This window comes from Vigna umbellata, chromosome 11, assembly GCF_029865625.1.
Source record: "Vigna umbellata cultivar VRB3 chromosome 11, Vumbellata_1.0, whole genome shotgun sequence".
NCBI classification, from domain to species: domain Eukaryota; kingdom Viridiplantae; phylum Streptophyta; class Magnoliopsida; order Fabales; family Fabaceae; genus Vigna; species Vigna umbellata.
Genome location: NC_142175.1, coordinates 20,196,838 through 20,207,936, shown reverse-complemented (window position 1 = coordinate 20,207,936; position 11,099 = coordinate 20,196,838).

The window sequence follows — 11,099 nt, the reverse complement described above, 5'->3', positions numbered from 1 at the left end:
CGAGGTTAGTACACCTCACATCAGTCATCCACAGGGTTTGTACACCCTCCAAGAGGTTAGTACACCTCACATCATTCATCCACAGGGTTTGTACACCCTCCACGAGGTTAGTACACCTCATATCATTCATCCACAGGGTTTGTACACCCTCCAAGAGGTTAGTACACCTCACATCATTCATCCACAGGGTTTGTACACCCTCCAAGAGGTTAGTACACCTCACACACAGTCATCCATAGGATTTGTACACCCTCCACGAGGTTAGTACACCTCACATCATTCGTTCAGGGTTTGTACACCTCATTCCCCTCAAGCACGGTTTTGGTTCAACGTTTTAAGCCCAGTCTTGTCTGGCGCCTCTAGTTTTTCTTTGATTTTGGGCCCCTCTGCTCGGCAATGATCGTTTATGTTGCAATCTCACATCCTTCATCGATTTGTTTAACTTATGTTTCGTATTCATTTTGCTTCCTTAGAAATCCAGACGAAATTAGTATTTCTATCTTTACTTATCTTTTACTAAATAATATGAAGACATTACATTGTCATATTATCTAGTAAAATCTAAGTAAAGAGGGGCAGCTGTCAATACCAAATTTCGTCCGGATTGTTTTTTTGGCTTTTACTGTAGTTTATGTTCCTATTTTTTATTTCTATTTTTTTTACTGTTTTACTTTATTTTGCTTTCTATCCCTTTATTTTTAGGTTTAATACGTATTTTGGTCCCTCTTTTCGTAGGGTCTGTTCAAATTGGTCCTACTTTTTTTCAAAAGTTCACTAAGATCCCACTTTTCGCAAAAACGATGCACGTTAGTCCTTTTTTAGGTTTAATACGTCTTTTGGTCCCTCTTTTCGTAGGGTCTGTTCAAATTGGTCCTACTTTTTTTCAAAAGTTCCCTATTTTGATCCCTATTTTGATCCCTCTTAGTGAACTTTTCGTATTTTGGTGAGCTGTACATTTTGATCCCTCAAAAGTTCACCTCAACGAAAAATGTACAGCTCACCAAAATACGAAAAGTTCACTAAGAGGGATCAAAATAGGGATCAAAATAGGGAACTTTTGAAAAAAAGTAGGACCAATTTGAACAGACCCTACGAAAAGAGGGACCAAAACACGTATTAAACCTAAAAAAGGACTAACGTGCATCGTTTTTGCGAAAAGTGGGATCTTAGTGAACTTTTGAAAAAAAGTAGGACCAATTTGAACAGACCCTACGAAAAGAGGGACCAAAATACGTATCTATCCTTTTATTTTTATTGATTTACTTATTTTATGATTTTTTATTTATTATGTTCCTATATTATTTTTATCTTTATCTTTATTTTTATTTCTCACCTTACTTATTCTTTTTCTTTTTTTCTCTTTTTATTTTTATTGTTATTATTTTATTTTATTTTTATTATTATTTTTGTGGTTTTATTCCACTTATATTCTATTTTGTTCTAATATTATAAAAAATAAATAAATAAAAAATAAAAAATAAAAAGAAGAAAAAGGTATTTTTGTCTTTTAGTAAGATGAAAAAAAAAGAAAAAAAGCAGAAAAGAATGTTTGGAAGTTAGGAGACAGGGTACGGGGTGTGCGTGTTGGAAGGGAAGAGCAGAAAACCGTGGCTGCGAGTGGCGGGGTGACAGAAACGTTTTGGTTTTTACGTACGAAATTGGGTACGGAGCGATTTGGGGGAGGGGACACAGAGAGAATTGCAAAAACACAGAGAGAATTGCAAAAGCACAGAGAGAATGGAAAAAGCACGGAGAGAATCGCAAAAACGCAGAGAGAGCAGAGGGAAGGCATTATTATTCTGGTTTTGGAGAGCAAGAAGGGGAGGATTTCACACACTGCCTTCACCATTGACACTTGCAAAGAAGGACCAGAGACATTATTCACAGCAAAGAGAAGGGAGAAGTCGGCCATTCAAGGGAGAAGGGGATTCATTGGAAACGCAAGCTTACCATAGTAAGTGGATCTTCGAGAGGTAAGTAATGTTGTTTTAGTGAGTTGTTTGCTTGCTCTGGCACATATGCACATATGTATGTTGAAGTTGCTGGGCTTGCCTATGACTGTCTTTGATTGCTCTTAGTGTTGTGGATATTGGTTCATGTTCACTGTTATCGATCATCATCATCCTCCCCAGACCCACTCCTATCTGCTTCTTTTGTTCCACTTCGATCAAAATAGGCTTCCACGCCTCTGCCCATTTCCAACCATCAACATTGAAATTGAAGCAGTAAATGGGATAACAGAGATAATAGAACAGCGTCTTCATCCTCACCGAACCATTCCGTTCTCCACTGGAACCGCCCTCCCAACCACCGAGAACTCCCTCGGCGTGTCACTCCCCCTCCCTGAATCATCAACCATATTCATTTGCCACCCCTCGGCTCATCACTCCCAACCACACGCCCCTGCCAAATCCATTTTCTTCTCCGTGCAACACCTCCTTCGAACCCCATATCTTCCTCTGCCTTCATCTCCGATTCCTTCGAGTCACCAACACCTATCATCTTCATCTTACTCTCCATTCATCATTCGCCTCTGACCACTCTCCATCATCTCCAACCCCGTGAACACCTCCATCAAAGAACATAATCCATCATCCACTGCACCTATCATCGCGCAAAAACACCATTGAGGCCTCTATTTCACTCTTCAGATATCTCCTTCATCCATTCCCAACAACCCAAACACGCCTCACGACCTTCAACAAGAGACCAATACTCTTTTTGCAGGATCCAAACCTGTAAACTGATATCCTTCATACACAATTCCATACCAATGCCATTTTCAAAATTTTTTAACCCAAACACCCACCAAGGCTGTCCCCGTTATCACTGGCGCCGAATCTGGAGCTTCCCCAGCAACCGCGTGTGTTGGCGGTGAGCCTGGGTCTTGCGTGAAGAAGAAAAGGAGAGGAAGCAGAAACCCGTCTTCCAGCCGCACGAGAAGAGAAGGAGCTGGCGGACTCTGCTTGGGCTGACGAGGGCTCCGGCGGCACAAGCAGTGGTCGATCTGGCAGAAACGTCAGTGTACGCGCAGAGGTGGTGACTTTCACTAGGGTTCTTGGTCAGAGAGAAGGAGATGTTGGCCTCATTTGAGAGGAACGGCGTGAATGAGTGAATGAGGATGGGAGGGCAGAACCCCTAGGGGAATTCTAGGTTAGAAACCACCTGGGTGGGCCAAGCCCATAATTAAACGCACGTTAGGCCTTTTTCGAGCGTGCGTCACCGATTTCCCTCATCTTCACAACGAACGCTCGTCCATAACGAGCGTTCGTCATCAATTTCTCTCATCTTCACAACGAACGCTCGTCCATAACGAGCGTTCGTCATCAATTTCCCACATCTTCCCAACGAACGCTCGCCCATAACGAGCGTTCGTCATCCAACCTCATCTTCCCAACGAACGCTCGTCCATAACGAGCGTTCGTCATCAACTTGCCACATCTTCCCAACGAACGCTCGTCCATAACGAACGTTCGTCATCCAGCCTCATTTTCTCAACGTACGTTCACCATCTCCCTAACGAATGCTCGTTCCCCAACGAGCGCTCGTCCTTCAGCCTCGTTTCCCAGCGTCCGCTCGTCCCCCAACGAGCGCTCGTCCTTCAGCCTCGTTTCCCAGCGTACGTTCACCATCTCCCCAACGAACGCTCGTCCACAACGAGCGCTCGTCCTTCAGCCTCGTTTCCCAGCGTCCGCTCGTCCCCCAACGAGCGCTCGTCCTTCAGCCTCGTTTCTCAACGAGCGCTCGTGATACTGATTCCCCCCAACGCTCGTTCCTCCTCATTCTCAACGAACGTTCGTTAATCCACCCAACGAACGCTCGTTCTTTCTCCCCACTTTCAACGAACGTTCATTAATTCCCCCAACGCTCGTTATTTCTCCTCATTCTCAACGTCCGTTTATGATCCACCCAACGCTCGTTATTTTTATTTGTTTGTTTTTCTTATTTTATTTTATTCTATTATTTTTGTCTATCTTATTTCATTTGTCTTATTTATTTCTTTTATTTTTATTTTTATTTTTATTTATTATTTTATTTTGTTCTATCTACTTATTCTAGATATTTACTTATCCTAAAATATATATTTAATAATGCAATATTTACAATTTAAATAAAGGAATTTATAAAAATACGTTTTAAGGGTTTAGGCACATGTGTGATCGCACGCATCGTCCTTGTGCTGAAAACCTTTTCTCTTTCTTAATTGAAATTACAAAAAAAATGTTTTAAGGGTTTAGGCACATGTGTGATCGCACGCATCGTCCTTGTGCTGAAAACCTTTTCTCTTTCTTAATTGAAATTACAAAAAAAAATGTTTTAAGGGTTTAGGCACATGTGTGATCGCACGCATCGTCCTTGTGCTGAAAACCTTTTCTCTTTCTTAATTGAAATTACAAAAATATGTTTTAAAGGTTTAGGCACATGTGTGATCGCACGCATCGTCCTTGTGCTAAAAACCTTTTCTTTTCCTTAAGTAAAATTAACCAAAAAATATGTTTTAAAGGTTTATGCGCATGTGTGATCGCACGCATCGTCCTTGTGCTAACAACCTTTTCTCTTTCTTAAACAAAATACAAAAAAAGGTATAAAATCTTCAAAAAACCCGAAAACATCAACAATTTTAAACAACAAATAGTCTTGCTACCCAGAACTACGTGATCCTTGATTCTCCATCAAAAGTGGAGATACGTAGGAGCAAGGCCAGCCCTTGTCAGGTTCACTTTCCCAAAAATCCAAATTTATCCATAATCATTTTCCAAACAAAATTTTCTAAACAATTTTCAAACCAATTTTCAAAGCAGTTTTCTAAAAGAACTACGTAACCCTGATTTCTCATTTTGAATGAGAATACGTAGGAGCAAGGTCAATCCTTGTCGGGCCCAAAAAACTAAAAAAATATGTTTTGTTTATTTTAGAATTTTATTTTAGGGGATAGTTAAACATTTTGAAAATCACATCATATTCGTGCATTTAGTTAAAGGTACTGCCTTAGGGCAGGCGTTGTGGGGTGCTAACACCTTCCCCACGCGTAACCGACTCCCGAACCCAATCTTTGGTTTTCGTGGACCGTGCTTTATCGTTTTATGGTTTTTCCGTAGTTTTCCAGAATAAACTATGGTGGCGACTCCCAAATCTCTTTTCAAAACCGATTTCTTTTTTGGATCGTCGTCCCGTCGCGATTCCGGTTGCGACAGAGACAAAAAATAGTCTGATTCGACCTCGGTTAACAGAATCGAGATTGTTCTTCTCCCTCTGCTGCCTCGGTTGGAGGCTGAAACGAGGCAGTAGGGTATTTTTTTTTCGTTATAATTTTCCTAGTATTCTGGCAGTGGCAAGCGTTATTATGCTCAAACGTTATGCTCAAACGTTATGCTCAAACAAATTACACACAAACTTGCCCAGAGAAAATGCACACAAATAATCTACCTTAGTTAATTTTCATTAACAAATTACACACAAACTTGCCCAGAGAATTTATAGTTGCAAATTACACAAATAAGAAACTTTGAGAGAACTGGATTAAGCAAAACCATGGAGTTCTTCATTTTTCTCCCCTCACCCCTTTTGCAGATCTGAGCACTAGCCTGCTTAGAAAATGATGGCAAATTAACACAGGAATTTAATTTTGGTGCCTCGGGCAAATTAACACAAGCAAATTAACACATTTACCTTTTGCAGATTCGCAAAACCCTAATCTGACCCCAATCTGACCCTAATCTCAGATTCGCACCACCACCACCACCACTATCACCGCCGCCACCATTGACGCACCACCACCGCATGCTCTTCCCTCCAGAGGCGACGCACTCGTAGGAGAGAGCGAGACCGAGAGAGAGCGAGACCGAGAGAGCGACGGAGCGAGAGCGAGGGGAGGCGACAGTGAGGGGAGGCGAGAGCGAAGGGAGGGAGGCGAGAGCGAGGGAGGCGAGACCGAGGGGAGGGAGGCGAGACCGAGGGGAGGGGAGGCGAGACCGAGACCGAGGGAGGTGAGACCGAGGGGAGGGAGGCGAGACCGAGGTAGGCAAGACCGAGGGGAGGCGAGGCCGAGGGAGGCGAGACTGAGGGGAGGGAGGCCAGAGCGAGGGAGGCGAGACTGAGGGGAGGGAGGTGAGAGAGGCGAGGGCGAGGGGTGAAGGGGGCTAGGTCTTCGTGTTTGGGGAAAATGTCTGGGGAAATAAGAGGCTTATATGCCTCGGTCCTTTTCGGCCTGAGGTAGTAGAGGCTTATACGCCTCGGTCCTTCTTACCAACCGGTGCAGTATACCCCTTTTACCTCGGGTTTCTCTTAACCGCGTCAGAAACCGTGTCAGAAACCACTAATTAGGCACCAGTTGTTTTCACAACTGAAGTGGTATTCCTCTTTGGCACCGGTTTAGTCTGAACCGAGGCCTATAAGGTCTCGTTAATTACAAAACTGCCACCGTGTCTGAATAGACAGCGGTTTGATGTAAACCGAGGTTTATTGTGCGAGTTTAAAAGCACATTTTGTACTAGTGTAAAGACATTTAGTTTGTAGTATCTTTCATAAGTCTAATGATATAAGACAAAAAATAGGTATGAAATATGTCATCATTTAGTGCTCTAATTTTTCAAAAGAGGATTTTCCTCTTTTCTCACATGATTGAGGATAAGTTGTATTGGTTGAAGGTATTCGTGGAGTTCAATGAAGAAGAAGAAACATGACTACTCAAATATTATGTGTAGGGTGTTATTGGTCTACCCTTAAAAGTTGATGTTAAAGAGTAATATGCATAGTTTACCTTCAAAGTCTTTATAGATAAAAATGTTTGGTTGACAATCTTACTAAAAATACATTCATTTTACACTCTTCATAGTAATATAATAATATGTATTATAATTTTAAATTAAAAAATAAAATAAACACAATTCAAATATTATTATTTTTTAATGTCAAATATGTAATTTTGTTTGTTTTTTCATATAACCATCGAAGATGAAGAAATTATTTGACATTCTTGTTTAAAGATTTGAACATATTTTGGAGTAACCTAGAATCAAATATTAATCTTTTGCAGTCAAATATCCTCATACAAAAGTAAAAAAGAAAAAAAAGTATAATAAAGTCATATTTCAAAAACTTAAAAATATGCTAGTTCAAGCTAAAGATTTGTAGGTCAAGGAGATATCATGCATATTATGAAACTGTCATTACACATCACAAGTACAAAAGAGGATCATTTTGAGTTGCATACGGAACATGTGCCATGATTTCGATCGAAATGAGTGAAACATATTGACGACAACAATTTGACAACAGTCATAATGATGAAAGGTTAAGGGCCAAACTAGATTTGATCAATGAAATCGAAGAAACAATTCAAATACAAGATGAAGCTATTAATGAAGAGATTAATATTTATGTCAATCACCAAAATTTTAATACATGTAAACTCGTTTGTGAAAAACTCAAAGATATTCGTTGAGATTAGAAATAGGATAAGTTGGTACTATATTTAAATCACCTAATACCAAGTTAGACTTCTATAAAAGTGTGCATATAAACTTAGAGAATTGACTAAAAAAGTAATAGTAAAAATTTAAAAACATTTTATAGTTAACCATTACTAGAAAAATAAAGTCACATAAAAGATCAATAAGGAAATCAACTACTATTAACATATCAATTGATAAACGTATAAAACATAAAGTTTAATAACTTAATTATGTTCTATTATACCTCCACTATAATATATTGATAATAAATCAACAAAAAGATAAATATTTATTATTATTATTATTATTATTATTATTATTATTATTATTATTATTATTTATATCTTATAATCTAAAAGTAAGGAGTCAAGAAATCTATATAATAACACATTTACAGCAAGAAGTAAAACTTCAATTCAAAATACTTTATATTATAGTTATTATTTCATATTGATTTGGACCTATTAATATTATGAAGCTTGATTGTGTAGTTATGAGATGTTATTCTTCATTTTGCCATATAATCAACTCTATATAAGGTTTGAAAGATACAAAAAAAATAAACATATTTTCCTACTGTAGTGTGGACGTAAGCATACATTAAACCACGTTAAATTCTTAACATTAGGTATCATGAGCCAATTTCTTAGTATGCTTATGATTTCAGCTTTGTCTGATCTTCCCCATCAAAACATCAAAAAATATTTAGTTCTCTTGTTCTTCGAGTAATGGCATTAGAAGAAGGAAAGGTGAAGATTGAGAAGTTCGATGACGGTAACTTTAGGTTTTAGAAGATGCAGATAAAGGACTACCTATATCAGAAGTTATACATACCCTTAAGAGGGTAGATGTCAAACGACATAAAGTAGTCAGATTGGGAGTTGTTAGATCGACAGACACTTAGTGTGATCCGATTGACATTAGTCAAGAATATTGCGTTCAACATCATTAATGAAGTCATTTGCAACCAATAAAGTGTATTTGATGCACAAACTAGTTAACCTCAAAATGGGTTTAGTTACTCATCATATTAGTGAGTTCTAATTCAGTTTCAGCATTGAGTACTGAAAATAAAAGAAGTAGGCATAAAGGTCATAATCAAGGACAAAACAAACCAAAGTCTAGAGAAAGACCACAAACAAAATTTTGAAATGATGTCACAAGCTTGAATTGTCGGAAAGAGGGCTACTTTACAAATCAATTTTAGGCTTCAAGGAAAAATAACAACAAAAAGAAGCAAGATGATAATAAATTAACAAATGCAGCAACATGTGAAATTGCATATGTACTAATATGTAGTTTAGATAGTTCCATTGACTCATGGATTAAGGACTGAAATGCATCATTTCATACTATACCTTCCTAAGAACTATTATCTAACTACGTTTCAGGAAATCTTGAAAAGTTTACCCTATAGGAAAGTTTGGAAGGTTTACCTTGCTGGAAAGTTTGAATGGTTTACCATGCAAATGGGAAATTTCTTATTATAAGGGAGGTGATATTAACATCAAAACCTCTAATGGATGAAATAACTGGAAAACACTAGAAAGGGGTTGATTAGTGTCTTGGAAAACTTTTTTCCAAAAGGTAGTTTAACAATTTTGTTAAAGATTAAGCGATTTACACAAGTTGTCAAATGCTTGAGTTATAAAGTTCTGTTTGAACTGCAAGTTCAGAGATAAAATGTTTTTCAATTGTTTAGGCAAATATACTACAGTGCTTTGAGAAAGACAACTCTTAATAAGGATAGCGTTTAGTGACAACAGATTTTATAAATAGTTGTGTTAGCAAGCAACAATAGAGTTTATAAGTAAAACGTTTTACAGGGTTGAAGTAATAAACACACAATTATTTTATACTAGTTCATTCCACTGAGTTACGTCCAGTTCTTCTCTTAGAGAGTTCCATTATAATCTTCAACAAGATTACAATCTAGTATTCACATCACTCCTAGTATCACCTAGTCAATCCCAATAACCCTCATTACTCTTACTAGAACCGAGTATCACCCATTCTTGGTTGTGTAGTATTCTTCACCACTCATGGTATCCTTAGACAATCTCGGTATCTTCCTGATACGCTATCTAGTTGAGTTTCACACACTTCTGGTTTCCACTAGACAAACCTGTTTAGCTACCGTTTAACTCCACTGAGTTAACCATTAAGTGTTTGTATTCTCTTCAAAATGTGCAATCAATCAAATCGCTTATATGTTCTTAGACGATTACGTTCACAGAGAGGATGCGTTTACAATACAATTCAATCTAACAAACTTTTAGAGTTTTCTCTCTTACCAATGTAAGCTTATGATTCTATAAAACTTGGGAGTATTTTCTTTTCTTTTAAGCTTGCTTTTCTTCTCAGATGATCTCTTTTGTATTCATGTGCTTATTCTCTTGATCTTCTATTCAAGGATATTCAATTTATAGGCTTTAAGAAAATGATCGTTAGATAATACTTGTTTTTTATCTTCAGATTTTCTTAGCCTTTTTGTAGGTAGTAGTCGTAGATTAAAGCCAACTTGTCAAAACAAGCACGCTTTTTCATTACTTTATCAAAAGTAGGTTGTATGAACTCTTCAACGCGACTTTTGATGGAAAGAACATTCATTGAATGTCTTCTTTGTCTCTAATACTCACTTCTGACTTGTACATGATAGAGAGCATGTGGATGCTTAACATATGTAATTTGCAAATAGTAGAGTAGATATGCATGCATGCAAGTATGTCCTTTTTCATATCACTTTTGTTGTTTTGAAACATTGAATTTAATGCTCTTTAATGCATGTTCAGAACAACTATAAACTTTTCAAATTTTTTATTGTTCAAATAAGATTTGATCGTTTAAGCATTTCTATATAGATACCAAGCAGTTTATAAAAGTTTCTTCGTTTAAGGTATTGTTTACATTTTTACGTTTGAGAGAATATCTGGATGGTAGAAAAAGCACATGTTACATTTTTAAGTTAGGTGGTGCAACTATCATTGGAAGTTTAAACTTTCTCCTCTTAACCATTGAGGTTGCGTATGTAGCTATCTCAAAAGCAAGAAAGGAGATAATATAAATGAAGAACCTTATAAAATAATTAAGGAAAAAGAAATATGACTCTTTGTTGTTTAGTGACAATGAGAGTGCTATATATCTTGCTGAAAATCCAATTCGTCATTCTAGATACGAGCATATTGAATTGAAGTATCATTTTATGAGAAACCTAATAAATGATAGAAATTTGTATTTGTCAAATATTCCAAGTGCAGAAAATTCAGCTGATATATTGACCAAGATTGTTAGAACAGATAAAATGAAGATTTGTATTGCCTCAACTGACTTTTAAGAATAATTAATGATGAAGGCAATTACACTAGGTGATAACCGTAAATCAAATTTCAAGGGAAAGAATTGTTAATATTATGAAACTTGATTCAGTCCCACATTATTTAGTATTGTGAAAGTTTCTCAATTTTTTTCTTATACAAGCAACACTATATAAGGTTTGAAAGATATACCATACATTAAATTCTTATATTGTTTATTTTTCTATACTTCTATTGTCACCTCCATTTGATTTTCACTCATACTTGATTAAGGTTCTTTCATTATTGGAATCCACATATTTACAAAGCTTAAAGATTTCATGTCATCAAC